The sequence below is a fragment of the Macrotis lagotis genome, chromosome 4 (assembly GCF_037893015.1).
Source record: "Macrotis lagotis isolate mMagLag1 chromosome 4, bilby.v1.9.chrom.fasta, whole genome shotgun sequence".
Taxonomy (NCBI): Eukaryota; Metazoa; Chordata; class Mammalia; order Peramelemorphia; family Peramelidae; genus Macrotis; species Macrotis lagotis.
This window is the reverse complement of record NC_133661.1, coordinates 166,641,931-166,658,467: the sequence shown is the minus strand read 5'-3', so window position 1 is coordinate 166,658,467 and position 16,537 is coordinate 166,641,931. Positions and strand designations below refer to the sequence as shown.

General features: G+C 37.4%; 1 long non-coding RNA gene across 2 annotated transcripts in view; it reads left to right on the top strand.

Annotated features, from left to right (window-relative positions):
• The first annotated feature begins 13,679 nt into the window (after window positions 1-13,679).
• Window positions 13,680-16,537, top strand: part of LOC141520076 (uncharacterized) — a 40,185-nt gene continuing 37,327 nt past the window's right edge. For both annotated transcript variants that reach the window (XR_012477535.1, XR_012477536.1), the window contains exon 1: window positions 13,680-13,726. This is a non-coding gene — a long non-coding RNA (uncharacterized LOC141520076). The remainder of the gene's footprint in view (window positions 13,727-16,537) is intronic.

Genomic DNA, 16,537 nt, shown 5'->3' with positions numbered 1-16,537 from the left:
CACCCGTAAGTCAATAAGCATTCTCCAGGTGCCAGCTTTCTTTTTTATTACAAATACTGGAGAATTATAAGGGCTGGTGGTAGGCTCAATTCTGTGTTGTAACAATAATTCCTTAACTATATCTTTTAATGCGGTGAGCTTCTCCGTAGAAAGGGGCCACTGTTCCACCCACACAGGGTTATCACTCCTCCAAGTAATCTTTGGGCAGCTCACCATAACAGTAGCCCCTAGGAGTTTGTTGCCAAATGTTCAGGGGTGGTAAAATACAATTGTAACTGATGTAACAAATCTCTACCCCACAGGGCAGAGCCTAGTCCCGTAATCTTTAAGGGACGAATAAAACCACTTTGTCCTTCATAACTCCATCTTAAATGACGCTCTGCTTTTCTAGCCCCTTGATGGCCTCCCACCCCCAAAATAGGGGTGGTAGATGACATAAGTGGCCAAGAGGGGTCCCACTGTGCTGAATCAATAACAGAGACATCAGCTCCAGTGTCGATCATTCCTGACACTAATTTACCTTCTATATTTATCTGTATAATAGGCCGTTGTAATCGGACTTCAGTGCACCAATTTACTTGTGGGACACTCTCACTCTCAATCCATGGCAAAGATATTCCTCGGCCAATAGCCATGCCAGGGGGAAGGGTTACTGGGTAGCAGTGTGGGTTGGTAAGGTATACAGTAGTGTCACCAGATGGCAGTAGTTGGGTGTGGACAAGTACAGGAGAATATCCTGTAGCACCCACTATCAGTCGGGGAAATGTGGCCGGGACCACTTCTATAGAGGCAGTACTCCAGGGGGTGATTATTAATGAATCCTCTTCCTTTCCCTGCTTGGCAACTGTTAGAATAGTTTGACCTAGATCCTCTCGTTCTGTAGTTCCCTCTGATATCACTCCTGCAAACCTTTTGGTTCTGGGTCTGGCCCCATGGGCATCTCTGAGGCTACTGTAATCGGATAGGCTCTGGTGTCGGGGCCCCCACGGGGAGGGCCCCTTCTCCTGTTTCCTGGAACCAATGTTTTCTTAGATCTACAGAAATTTGCCATATGTCCGCCTTTTCCACAGGAATAGCAGGTGGGCTGTTTATTACCCCTCTTTTGACCTGCACGACACTGTGCCTTAAAATGCCCTTCTTTTCCACAATTAAAACAAATGCCCTTTCGTTGTTTAAGGCCTTCACTAATCCCTTGAGCTATGGCTATCACCATGGCTTGGTGTTCTCTACTTTTAGGGGGGCCTCTAAGATGCGCTCGATTATATCACTTATGGAGGGATTAGCACTCAAACCAGTCAAGAGCTGTTGATATTCAGGGCGAAGACCCTCTTTCACCAACTGCGGAATAAGCAGTTTGGAACCAGCTGCGTGTCCTAAAACACGTACGACTGTTTCTTGTACCCTGCTGATAAAATCTGTAGGGGTTTCATTGGCTCGTTGTTTAAGACCAATAAGTTTCTCCCTTTCTGCCCCTTGGGCTTCTAGCTTCCCAAAGGCTCTGACATGGCAGAGTTGGATAGCTGCGAATACCATAGGCTGTAAATGTATTTGGTCTCTAGGTCTTTTCCATCTTCCTGTCCCTGTAATCATCTCATAAGCCTCATCAGGGGTGGTGATACCTCTCTCCTCTATATACTGTTCTGCCTCTCTCTTTACAAGGGCAGTAAAAGTGACTGCTTGTCCTGGGGTGAGCACTGCACCAGCAACCTCTTGCCAATCATAAGGGATCCAGGGCCATGCAGCAGTGGCATTAGTTAATAAATGTTTCACATATGGCGAAGAGGGGCTGTACTTGGCAACAGCTTCCTTGAGCTCTTTCAATACTTTAAAAGGAACTGGCTCATGACGGCGATTGCCACCCTGGCCATCATCAAAAACAGGACAAAGAGTTGTAGTAATACCCCAATCTTCCCAATCTACAATTTCCCCTTCTTCAGCAGCCGCTTTAAGACTGCATGCTATGAGACTTTCTGGAGCAGGACCCTTAGAAGAGCCAAAGGTGAAACTGGATCAGTGTTTCAGAGTCATGGTGGACAGAAAGGTAGAGACTTCTTCCTCATCTGTCTCTGCCTGTGGGTGTGGCCTAAACACTTCCTCCTTTCTCAATGTTTGTTGTGCCACAGTCCTGGGTCTTAATTTCTGCTGCGCCACAACCCTGATTCTAACTTCCTCCCTATTCTTCCTAGCTCTTGCTCTGTCCTCCAAATGGCTACTTCCTCCTTCTTCTTCCCCAACTCCATATTTATTATGTTTCTTATACGTTTCTCTAAGTTCTGCCCAAGGATAAATCGGAGGAGGATTATTACAATCCTCCTCCTCAGAAGATTCTCCTAATGATTCTCCCACTTGTGTGCCAATTGTTTCTCGCCCACAGGGACGAGGACCCCCCCTGTAACATTGTATTTATGAGAGAATAAAAGGAGAAGTCCTGGTCAGTTAGGATTCCAGGGCATGACTCATCAAAAGAAGCCAACTGTTGCCCAACTGTCTCCCAGTTCTCTTTGGTAATCCGTGAATGTTCTAACCAAGGGGATAACCCCCACACCTTATCTACAAATTCACGGCACTGCTTAATATGTGGCTTAAATTGATGCCGCTTACCTAATTTATATAACTGACAAGCTAGAACTGCCTTTTCTTCTGGTCTAATCAGGGGAAAACCCATTCCCTGCCCCCATAACTTCGTCCCAGATTAATCTCAAGTTAATCTGAGGCTGTCCAGCTCTTCTCCCTGTTAAGGGAGGTCAGGCGGAAATTCCCTTGGTCCCTGTTCGGGCGCCAGCTGCTCGGGGACCTATCCCGAGCCTTTGCCTGGATACATACCTTTCCCCGGTCTTCGGAGGTCACGGACCCGTCGGTCTTTGGATGCACGGACCCTCCTTTGGGAAAGGAGGGCAATAACTGGACAGAACACCCGGTTGCAGTCTAACAAGCAGGTCTTTATTGCTTACATAGCAGCGAAAAATGGCTCTCCTCTTCCCCAGTCCCATCCCTTATCTAGTCTTCTGTTCCTCCCCCGAGCTCCTCCCCTGTTCCTCCCTCATGGGCGGAGCCACTCCTGTTACTGGGGCGTTCCCAGCACCCATGTGGGCGGGTTCACACCCCCAGGTGTCTCCTAACCCATAGGTGGCCAAGGTCCAGAGCTGGGTCCAGAGCACTTGATGATTAATACTCCCTGGGGGTGGCCAACTTCAGTGCAGTGAACATTTATTCAACATTTCAATTTGTGAGAGTTCTAGGGCTAAGTACATTTTTATTTTGTATCAAACCTAATTTGCCTTTTTTGCCACTTCTACTAGTTCTGTATTTAGGGATCAAGAAGAACAAGTTTAATTACTCTTTCAGAAGATAAACCTTTAAATATTTGAAGTCAGCTGTCATGACTCCTCTGAATCTTCTCTTCTCTTTTTAAATTTAATATTTTATTTTTCTCATCTACATATAAAAAATTTTAAACATTAATTTTTTAAAATTTTGGATACTATATTTTCTCCATTTTTCTCTTTCCTAGCAACTCATGGAGAAGGCAAGAAATTTGATATAGATTATACATATGTAGTCCTGCAAAACATATTTTCATATTAGTCATATTGTGAAAGAAAACACAGATCAAAAAGCAAACAAACAAAAATAAAGTTTAACAAAGTATACTCAATCTGTATTCAGGCTATATCAGTTCTTTCTGGAAGTAGATAGAATTTTCATCCTGAATCCTTTGGAACTGTCTTGGATCATTTTATTGTGAAGGAGAACTAAGTCCTTCAAAACCAATCATTGTACAATATTGTTATTGTGAACAATGTTCTTCTGGTTTTGCTCATTTCACTTTGCACCAGTTCACCTAAGTCTTTCCAGGAATTTCTGAAATCATCCTGATCATCACTTTTTATAGCACAATAGTATTTCATTGCAATCAGTTGTTCAGCCATTCCTCAATTGATAAGCATTCCCTCAATTTCCAATTCTTTGTCATCACACAAAACAAACAAACAAACCCAAACATGCAACTACTATAAATATTTTTGTATAAATAGATCCTTTGCTTTATTTTGATCTCTATGGGATATACTTCTAGTAGTGGTATTGCTGGCTCAACAGGTATGAACAATATAATAACCCTTTGAGCTTCCAAATTGCTCTCCAGAGTGAATGGATCAATTGATGATTCCATCAACAATGTATTAGTGTCTCAATTTTCCCACAACCCCTCCAATATTTGTCATTTTTCTTTTCTGTCATATTAGTCAATTTGATAGTCATCAGGTAGTACCTCAGAGTTGTTTTAATTTTCACTTCTGTAAGAGTGATTTAGAGAATTTTTCATGTGATTATATATAACTTTGATTACCTTGTCTGAAAACTGCCGGTTCTTTGATCATTTATCAATTAGAGAATGACTTGTATTCTTATAAATTGGATGCAGTTCTCTAAATAATTGAGAAATGAGACTTTTCTTTTTTGACTTTTTAAAGATTTTATTTATTTTGAGTTTTACAATTTTCCCCTAATCTTACTTCCCTCCCCCCCGACCCCCACAGAAGGCAATTTGCCAGTCTTTACATTCTTTCCATGGTATACATTGATCCAAATTGAATGTGATGAGCGAGAAATCATATCCTTAAGGAAGAAACAAAGTATAAGAGATAGCAAGATCAGACAATAAGATATCAGTTTTTTTTTTCTAAATTAAAGGTAATAGTCCTTGGTCTTTGTTCAAACTCCACAGTTCTTTCTCTGGATACAGATGGTATTCTCTAGTGCAGACAACCCAAAATTGCCCCTGATTATTGCACTGATGGAATGAGTGAGTCCATCAAGGTTTATCATCGCCCCCATGTTGCTGTTAGGGTGTACAGTGTTTTTCTGGTTCTGCTCATCTCGCTCAGCATCAGTTCATGCAAATCTCTACAGGCTTCCCTGAATTCCCATCTCTCCTGGTTTCTAATAGAACAATAGTGTTGGATGACATACATATACCACAGTTTGCTAAGCCATTCCCCAACTGGACATTTACTTGATTTTCAATTCTTTGCCACCACAAATAGGGCTTCTATGATTATTTTTGTACAAGTGATGTTTTTACCTTTTTTCATCATCTCTTCAGAGTATAGACCCAGTAGTGGTATTGGTGGATCAAAGAATATGCATTTTTGTTGTCCTTTGGGGCATAATTCCAAATTGCTCTGCAGAAGGGTTAGATGAGTTCACAGCTCCACCAACAATGTATTACTGTCCCAGATTTCCCACAACCCTTCCAACAATGATCATTATCCTTTCTGGTCATATTGGCCAGTCTGAGAGATGTGAGGTGTGAGGTGGTACCGAAATAGACTTTTCTGAGAGAAACTTGCTGTAATTTTTTTCAGTTATGATCCTTGTTTCCTGTTTTCTCCATTTATTCCATGCACTCTCTCTCTCTCCTTTAACCCTGTCCATCCTCAAAAGTGTTTGCTTCTTACTATTACCTCCCTAAATCCTCCCTGTCTTCTATTAGTTCCCCCTTTCTCTTATCCCCTTCCCTTCCTACTTTTCTGAAGGGTAACTTTCCTATATAAAATGGAGGATGTATATTATTTTCTCTTGAACCAAATCTTTTTAGGTTTTTTTTTTGCAAGGCAATGGGGTTAAGTGGCCTGCCCAAGGCCACACAGCTAGGTAATTATTAAATTTCTGAGGCTGAATTTGAATTCAGGTACTCCTGACTCCAGGTCCAGTGCTCTATCCACTGCACCACCTAGCTGCTCCTCTTGAACCAATTCTGATAAGAATTAGGTTCAAATATTCCTTCCCCAAAGTCTTCCATCATCCCCATCCACTATAAAAGCTCTTTTGTAACTCTCTTATGTGAGATAATTTACTCCATTTTCTCTTCCCTTCCCTCTTCTTCCAGGGCATTCCCTTTTCTTCATTCCTTAATTTTTTCCATCTTATTCCATCATATACAACTCATACATATGCCCTCCCATCCCTTGTGATTTCTCTTTCCTTTAGCATGCCTCTCTTAAGTCTTGTACTTGAAAGTCAGATTTTCTATTCAGCTTTTTTTCCCGGGAGGAAATGGGATTAAGTGACTTGCTGAAGGTCACACAGCTAGGTAATTATTAAATGTCTGAGTCTGAATTTGAACTCAGATATGCCTGACTCCAGGGCCAGTGCTGTATTCACTGCACCACCTAGCTGTCCCCTAGGTATTTTCATTGAGAATGCTTGAAAGTCCTCTCACTGATGTTCATTTTATTCCCCCGAGGGATTATGTTTAGTTTTGGTGATTCTTGGTTGTAATTCTAGTTTCTCTGATCTCTGGAATATCATTTTCCAGATCCATCAATCAATGTAGAAGCTGCTAAATATTGTGTTATATTGACTGTGGTTTCACTAATAGTTAAATTGTTTCATTTTGGCTACTACCATTATTTTATTCTGAATTTAAGAGGTTTGTATTTTGACTATACTATCCTTGGGAGTTTTTATTTTGGGATCTTTTTAGGAAGTAATTGGTAGATTCTTTTGATTTTTATTTTGCCCTCTGGTTCTAGAATATCAGGGCAGTTTTCCTTGTTAATTCATTTTATCGTTACTTTCAGATAGTCCAATAATATTTAAATTATCTCTTCTTTATCTGTTTTCCAGTCAGCTGCTTTTTCCAAAGAGTGTTCACATTTTCTTCTATTTCTCATTCTATTGATTTTGTTTTATTCTTTCCTGATGTCTCATGGAGTCATTAGTTTCCACTTGCCCAATTCTAATATTTAGGGAATTATTTTCATCAGTGAACTTTTGTACCTCTTTTTAAATTTGACTAATTCTTTTTTTTAAAGGAGTTCCTTTCTTCAATGATTTCCCCCTCCCCCCACATCTTTTTCTATTTGACCAGTGCTGCTTTTAAGGGGTTTTTCTCTACAGTGGATTTTTGTGTGTGTGATTCTTTTGTCATTTGACATATTCTGTTTTTTAAGTTCTTAATTTCAAGTGTTTTTTATACTTTCTTTACCAACCTATTGACTCTTTTTTTAAATTTAAAAGGGAAATGGGGTTAAGTGACTTGGCCAAGGTAACACAGCTAGGCAATTATTAAGTTTCTGAGAATGAATTTGAACTCAGGTCCTCCTGACTTCAGGGCTATTGACTCACTTTTTAATGATTTTCTTGCATCATTCTCTTTTCTTGCCTCCTTAATTATGTTTATCCAACTTTTATATTGACTCCCGCCATAATTAAAAACTCACTACTCTAGGAAGCTGATTATAGGGGCATCTAATTAGATGGCACAATGGATAGAGTATCGGTCCTAGAGTCAGGAGGACCTGAGTTCAAATCCAGCATCAGACACTTAATACTTAACTGTATGACTTTGGGCAAGTCACTTATTCCCATTGTCTTGCAAAAACTAAAAAAAAGCTGACTATTCATGGTAAGACAGCTAAGATGATTTTCTGAAGGAGCGGTTGATTGTTGAAGAAGGAGTCACTTGTACCTGGGGGAAGGTGTGTGTGTGTATGTGTGTGTGTGTGTGTGTGTGTGTGTGCGCGCGCGCGCGCACACACACATTTATATATTTATATGTATACATACATGTATGTATTTATGTATGTATGTCACAAGTGCAATGAGGAAACTCAGGGATAAGCACTTGTCCCTAAAACAAAAGATGTAACAGGATCAAGTGAGGAAGAAAATGGAATTTGACTAGGGCTCACAGGGCAATATTAGAATCTCCAAATAGGTCTTTAAAGCTTTTTAGAAAGCATTAGGATTAATAAGGAGTTTTGTACATTGTCTCCCTTGACCTTAGCAAAAGGCAATATTGAATAGATGAAAGGTTGCTGATTTTGGAGTTAGAAGACAACTTTGAGCTCATTTTACAACTAAGAGATCTGAGACTCAGAAAAGGAAAGCAGTTTACCCAGGGTCACAAAGTAAGTGATGAAGGGAAACTATCTTTCCTACTTGATTATTTTCCAATATTTTTTTTAACTCTTCCAGGAATTCTTTATGGGACTGAGACCAATTCACATTTTTCTTTGAGATTTTTGGATATAGCAGTTTTGTCTTTGTTGTCCTATTGTGAGTTTGTATTTCTATATTCCTGCTTACCATAGTAACTTTTTATGGTCAGGTTCTATTTTTTTTGTTATTGTTTGTTCATTTTCCCAGCCTGTTTCTCAATTTTTAACTTTTATGTTAAAACTGGACTGTGATCTTGGGGGTAGAAGAGAAACTATCCTAAGCTTCAGGTTTATTGTGCTTTTTTCAGGTTTGAAAGTTTTCAGTTCTTTCTAGGTGGTAAGTTCTAAGGAAAAATATTGTCTCTTCTCTCCTGGCTCATGAGCAATCACAAGTATTCTTTTCTGTGAGAAGGGTCCCTGGTCTCCTGTACCCACAAACTCTTCTGTGCTAGTGATGGATCCATGTATGAGCAATACAACAATATGTCCAGTACCATTGTAATGTCTTTCTGATCAGTTGTTCAACACCTATTCATGGACAGAGGACTCTAGAAGTAACTGCTGTGGATTCAGTTGCCTCCAAGGCCTACTGCTGGCTTACTATAGCACTGACAACACTGTACTGTGCTCTCCTCTTACCTTGGCATGACAGACCTTTCCTGTTCACCTTGGACTGAGAAATTGCACTACTCCATCCTTTTTTGGACTTTGTCACTTTAATTCATTTTTAGCCATTATTTTAAAGTTGTTTGGAGGGAAATTTGGGAGAGCTCAGTTGAGCCCCTGCCTTTTCTCTGTCATCTTGGCTTTCCCTGAATTTTTTATTTTCTAGACTAAACATCCCCCATTTCCTTAAACCATTCCATATTTGGCATGAACTTGAGGTTCTTCATTATCCTGTTTCCCCTCCTTTGAGGGGAACTCCTTTATCAGTGTTATTCTTAAAATGCAGTACCCCAAACTGAACATAATATTTCAGATATGGTCTAACCAGCAGGATTATCACATCCTAGACACTGTACTAATGTAACTTTAGAACAAATTAAAATTTCTTTGGCTACTCCATCACAGACTCACTTTGAGCTTCTTCACTTCAAGACCTTGTCCTACTCTTCCTCCCACACAAACTTTTCCTACTGAAGCTGGAAAGAGCATATACTGAAATCACCCTTGATCCCCTGCCATGCTCCTGAGTTGGGGAATGGTCTCTTACTGTGTTTTGTGTTTCCCAGAGGCTTCTATGTGTAATTCTATGGAGATTACTATAACATTTTCTGGATATTCTTTTTTAAAAAAATTATATAAATATTTTATTTGTTTTCCAATTACATTTAATGGTAAGGAGATTCTTTCAACAGGGGAAGAAAATAAACTAGAGGTACAAAGGATTAAGAATTCAATGAAGGAGGGAATTTATGAAAGACAAGAAGAAAAGCATGATACAGGTAATTTTTCTGTTCAATATTTTTAGCAATGAATCATAGGAGACATTCTCACCATGTTTAGATCACATCAAATTGAGAATAGTTAATAAAGTAGATAAAAGAATCAAAATTCCAAAAGAATTCTGAAGGTCGAAGAAAACAAAATGAATTTATAGTATTATTTAAGTTAAATGTTGATTGCAAAAGAATAAAATGGAATGAAAAGGAAAAAAAAACTGGCAATTTTAAAGTACTGAAAGCTTGATATCAGTTAACAGTAGTAGACAAGATAATCTTTAATTTGATATTTGCAAATTCAAAATCAAAGATAGACCCTGCCCTCCAAGAGATTTATTCTTTCATTTTATTTTTAAATTAACAAGCATTTATTTTTCTCTCTTCCCTCTACTTCCCTATTTAAAAGAGAATAAGAAAACCATAATCCTAGTAACAAATAGGTCTAATCAAGCAAAACTCATTTCCAGTTATCCATATCCAAAAATGCAGATCTGTCTAATTTAAAAGAATAGGAAAATCTAAAAATAGGTCTATCAATACCACCTGTTCTTTTGTTTAGAGGGTGTACTCATTTGATAAAAGTAACATCTTTTTATAATGTGACAAGAGGAAGAAGAAATCTGACCTTTACAAAGATCACCAATTGTGGGCAAATTCTGCTCATATTTTTTTTTTTTTTTGATTTAGAGAATGAAAGGGTTTTGGAAAAATCTAGTTACTTGCCAGTGATGCTCCTCTAGTCTTCAGAAGTGACATAAAGGAATGAGTAAACCTCCATTTACAGGTTGGATTCATTCTGAAATATAGATATAAAGCTCTATTCTCTCAGATGTAAAGAATGAGGTTTGATTACTTTATGACTTCATAAAATTGCAATGTTCTCCATCATTGTCAAATATATTTAGGTGAATTTTAGTATTTAAAGTTTCTAGTCTTAACTGAATATTTTGTGCTGGAAAGAGCACTGGCTTAAATGTTAGCAGACTCAGTTACTTACTAGCTGAGTGACCTTGGGGATGTCACTTAACTTTTCGGTGGCTTAGATCTCTCATTTGTAAAATCAGTAAATTGAATGGAATGACCTCTAAGATGCTTTCTAAACCCCAGGAAATACTAAATGTTCTTTTCTTGGTGTTCCTTGGAAAGAACAGCTGTCTCTGAGTAGCATGAGTTAACAAAGCAACCAAAATTATTTTGCTATTTAAACACAGAACTTATTAGAATTTGTAGCTATCAATTGCAAATGACAACTGACAAAAGTGTTAATTTTTAAATTTATAAAATCTCTTTTAGAATGATTGTAACAAGCATCATCCCCTTTTGGATGGATTCAATTCAATTCAATTCTCTGAGTATTATTCTTTTCCATGTTTTTGTTGATAAATTTCTTTTTAAAAATTAATGAATTATTTCAAATATATGTAGAGATAGTATTCAACATTCATTTTTTTTAGGTTTTTGCAAGGCAAATAGGGTTAAGTGGTTTGCTCAAGGCCATACAGCTAGGTAATTATTAAGTGTCTGAGACCGGATTTGAGCCCAGGTACTCCTGACTCCAGGGCCAGTGCTTTATCCACTGTGCCATCTAGCCACCCCTTAACATTCATTTTTGTAGTTTTCTTCCTTCTATCTTTCCTCCCTTCCCTAAGATAGTAATCTGATATATATATATATATATATATATATATATATTATATGTACAATTATGTTACACATACTTCCTTATTATTCATGCTATAACAGAAGAATCAGAACAAAAAGGGAAATAATGAGAAAGAAAAAGCAAAAAAAAATTAAAAAGTGAAAATAATGTTTTGATCTTAATTCAGACTTCATAGTTCTTTCTCTTAATGTAGATGGCATTTCCACTTTGACCACTGTATTGTTGAGAAGAGCAAAGTTTATCATAGTTGATCATCTCACAATGTTGCTATTATTGTATACAAGTTCTAGTTCTACTAATTTCACTCAACATCAGTTCATGTAAGTTTTCCAGGTGTTTCTGAAATCTGTCTGCTCAACGGTTTTTTTTTTGTTTTTTTTTTTTTTTAGGTTTTTGCAAGGCAATGGGGTTAAGTGGCTTGCCCAAGGCCACACAGCTAGGTAATTATTAAGTGTCTGAGACTGGATTTGAACCCAGGTACTCCTGACTCCAGGGCCAGTGCTTTATCCACTGCGCCACCCAGCCACCCCCCCCACCATTTCTTATAGATCAATAATATTCCATTATATATTGTTCAGTCATTTATTAATTGATGTGCATTCTGTCTATTTATAGTTCTTTGCCATCACAAAAAAGAACTGCTATGAATATTTTTACACATGTGGATCTTTTCCCCTTTTTTGTGATCTCTTTGGAAAGCAAAACTAATAGTGGAATTGCTGAATGAAAGAATATGTGCAGTTTTATAGCCCTTTAGGCACAATTCCAAATTCCTCTCAGAATGATTAGATCAATTCATAACTCCATCAATGATACATTGGTGCCCCAGTTTTTCCATGCCCCCTCCAACATTTCCCTTTTCTGTCATATTAGCCAATCTGATAATGTGAGGTAGTAACTCAAAGTTTTTTTAAATTTGCATTCCTTTAATTAATAGTGATCAAGAGCATATGAAAAAGATAGCTTTAATTTCTTCATCTGAAAGCTGTCTGTACTTATCCTTAGACTATCAATTAAAGAATAACATGTATTCTTATATATATATGATCAGTTCTTTATATATATTTTAGAAATGAGACTTTTATCAGAAACACTGTAAAAATTGTCCCCAGCTTTCTGCTTTCCTTCTAATCTTTGTTGTATTAATTTTGTTAGTGCAAAACCTTTTTGATTGAATGTAATCAAAATTATCAATTTTGCATTTCATGATGTTCTCTAGCTCTTGTTTAGTCATAAATTCTTCTCCTCTCTATGGAAATGACAGGTAAATGATTCCTTGCTCTTCTAATTGGCTTATGGTATCTCCCATTATGTCTAATTCATGTACCCTTTTCGGCCCCATCTTGGTAAGGGGGATGAGATGTTGGTCTATGCCTAGTTTCTGTCATATCATTTTTCAGTTTTCCCAGAAGTTTTGCTAAATAGTGAGTTCTTCTCCCCAGAAACTGGAGTTTTTGGTTTATCAAATAGTAGATAACTATAGTTACTTATGACTGTGTCTTTTGATACTAATCTAATTCCATTGATTCACTGCTTTATTTCTTAGAGAGTACCAAATAGTTTTGATGATTGCTACTTCATAATATAGTTTTAGATCTGGTATAGCTAAACTACCTTATTTTTTTTGTTAATTACCTTTATATTTTTAATATTTTGTTCTAGTTCTATAAAATAATTTTTCATAGTTTGTTATAGAACTGAATACATAGATTAATTTAGGTTGAAGTATCTAAATTTCATTTTTTTACTTTACATTTTTTTATTTCTGTCTCTATCTTTCCTTAGCTCCCTGTGACAAAAATTTTTTAATTTTTTTGTTTTTTTTTCAAAATTTTTAAAAGAAAGAGAAAATGAGAAGTTTGGGGAATTGATCATGTTTTACTTTATATTTGATATTCCATTTCTGTAGTCCTGCATCTGACTTCAGGAAAGGAAGTATCAACAGGAATTTATTAAACTTCTTCTAAATGGAAGGTATTATTCTATAAATTAGAGATTACAAAAATGAAAAGGAAGTGGTTATTGCATTTTGGAAGCTTATATTCTAGGATTGCATCCATGGCTTTTGGAGCGTAGTATGATGGTAGTACAAATGGCATTATCCTTTTTTTAACAGGTGAGAAAGCATAAACTCTAAAAATTTAAGTGAAATGATCACAGATCATATAATTATTATGTGATAGGCCAAGAACTCAAATTCAAGTCTTTTTTTTAAATTCATTTTTCCTTCTATTTGATTGTCCTTATTAAATATTATGGAGGGTAGGGTGCTGTGCCTGAAGTCAGTAGGATCCAGGTTCAAATGTGACTTCAGACACGTAACCCTGTTAAATGATCCTTGTCAGTTATTCTGTTTGTCTCAGTTTCCTCCGCTATGAAATGACAGCACCGACATCTTCCTAGTTTCTTACAAAGATAAAATGAGATATTTGCAGAGTGCTTAATATAGTGCTCAGCACATAGGCAATTAATATGTGCTTATTTGTTTCATTCATTCATACATGTTTGCAAGCTTTTTGAAGACAGGGACTATGTATTATATAGGATTATGCTGTATACTGATGACTTCATAGACAGAGCTGGGACAGGCGAAATCGTTGAGTTCAACCTCATCATTTCACAGATGAGGAAACAGACCAAAGAAGGTTATGGGTCTTGTCCTGGGCTTACAGCTAGTAAGTGTCTATGGGGAATTTGAACCCTCATCTTTCTGCCTCAAAATCTAACACCCTTATTGTTTTTTGTTTTGTTTTTTTGTTTTTTAGGGTTTTTTTTTTTTTTTTGCAAGGCAAGTGGGGTTAAGTGGCTTGCCCAAAGCCACACAGCTAGGTAATTATTAAGTGTCTGAGACCAGATTTGAACCCAGGTACTCCTGACTCCAGGGCCGGTGCTTTATCCACTATGCCACCTAGCTGCCCCCTAACACCTTTATTAATTAGACTATTTTACCTTTTAATATTCCTAACTCTATCTACTTAGAGAGATCCATGTTGTCATTGATTTGAGCATCCTAACTATTAGGAAAGATTCCCATCTTTCTAGTCCTTCTCATCCTAATTGGATTCTTGTGCATAGGGTAACCAGAAAAAGAGGAACAAGTCTATCTCTAGTTCATCTGCATTTTGGAGGTACCATTGCAGCAACTGGACTTTCTATCTATTGTCTGTCATTCATTCTTTTTTTTTCTTTTTTGTAAGGCAAATGGGGTTAAGTGGCTTGCCCAAGGCCACACAGCTAGGTAATTATTAAGTATCTGAGACCGGATTTGAACCCAGGTCCTCCTGACTCCAGGGCTGGTGCTTTATCCACTACACCACCGAGCCGCCCCATCATTCATTCTTCATAACAGGATCATCTCCTTTTCTAGTTATATATGTCTTTGAGAATGTTTTTTAAATTCTTTTAAATTCTTTCCTACAATAGACTACAATCTACTAACACCCACTTTTTTCCATGTATTGTAAATCCTTTTAATCTGTCACTGATACAATGTGACTAATACAATGCTAAGTCCTGAATAGGCATTTGATAAATATTTGTTATTAAATAGACTGTCATTTGTCCTTAAAATGGGAAGTATCTAAAGAATACAAAGGGTTATTTACACTGGTGTGTGGTGACAAGAGATACTCTATGCAATTAATAAAAATAGTGGTTGTAATTGTATCTTTCCCATTCTGGAATTTTAAATTAAAGCTTTCACTTTTGTCAAGTTTCTAAAAATAAACATATCAATAGTAAGAGAAAGAACAGACAGGCTTATTTGGAGGCAGGCAACAGATATTGATCCTCAAGAAGACTGCCTTCTTTCTCATTACTCTTCTTTGCATTCTCTCTTTTCCACCACACTGTCCTACTAGCTGCTTCCTAACTTTGACAGGCCATCGTCTACCCCTTTACCTGGACTTTCAGAATTCTTTTTCTTTTAGGTTTAGGACAGGAACTGTCTCTTGCTTATATCAAGCCTCCCTTGAACAACCCTTCCTCTCCAACCTACTTAAAAGTGTTGTTTTATTCTCCTAAAAATTTTCTAGAGCATTTTGTCTGGGTCTCACTGTTGTTCTATCACACTCTATCTTGTGGACTAGAACTCATTTATTATCTGTATCATATGTCTCTGTCCTACACCCTGGTAGAAAGCTCCTTGAGGGTTTTTGGTGTTGTCCACTCATTTCAGTCATACCTGACTCTGTGACTCCATCTGGGGTTTTCTTGGGAAAGTTCCTGTAAATAGTCATTTCCTTCTCCTCATTTTACCGATGAGGAGCTGAGACAAACAGGGTTTAGTGGCTTGCCCAGGATCACACAGGTAGTATCTAAGGCCAGATTTGAACTCATGAAGGTGAGAGCTCCTGACTTCAGGCCCAGTACTCTATCCATTGGGCCTTTTGGTTAGTCTTTCTGGTATATCCTTTAATTAGCTGCTAAAGTGATCTCACTGATGTGCAGGTCTGGACATTTCATCCTCTATTTAATAAACTCTGGAGCCTCCTTGTCACCTCCAGGATCAAATGTAAAATTCTCTTCCAATCTTTTAATACCTTATACCCCATTCTATTGTCCCTATACCTTGCAATACAGTGACTCTGACCTCATTGTTCATTGAACAAAACACTCCATATCCTCACTGCAAATTCTCACTGGTTGTCCCTCATGCCTGAAATTCTTTGCCTTTCCCAGCTCTGAACTTCTGGCTTCCCTGACCTCCTTCAAGTCCCAGCTAAAATCCCTAGAAAGACTTCTACAGGAAGCCTTTACTGATCTTCCCTTAATGTTTGTGGTGTTCCATCTGTTGATTATTTCCATGTTTGTAAATCCTTTTAATCTGTCACTAATACACTGTATCATATATACATGAAATATAATATTGACAATATGTATGTATATATATATATATATGTATATTATATGTATTTGTTTATACATGATTGTTTTCATGTAGTTTCTCCAGTAGACAGGACAGCCAGATGGTGCTTTGGATAGAGAACTGAGTCTGGAGTCAAGAAGGCCTATCTTCCTTAGATTAAATCTGACCTCAGACATTTACTAATTGCATGATCCTAATTAAGTCACCTAACCCTGTTTACCTCAAACTCATCTATAAAATGACTTAGAGAAGGAAATGGCAAACTACTTCAGTATATGTGCATAGAAAATCCCCAAATCGAGTCATGAAGAGTTGGATACCACTGAGCAATTAAAATAGCCCCATTAGACTGTGAACTCCTTGAGAGTGATGACTGCAATTTATTTTTCATTGCATCCCCCAACAGTTAGTGTTCCAGTGTCTGACTCATAATAGGCATTAATATATTCATTTAAAGACTGAAAACAGATAAGCAAATGCAAAGTGCAAATAAAATGTAACAGAACTGGTCAATGGAAGATCCATCCTTCAGTCATGTATAGTGTTTTCTTGCTCTGACACTTCACTGGAGGTTAGGTAAACTCCTGGGCATGCTTATTATAAGGTTTACCTTTGTTTC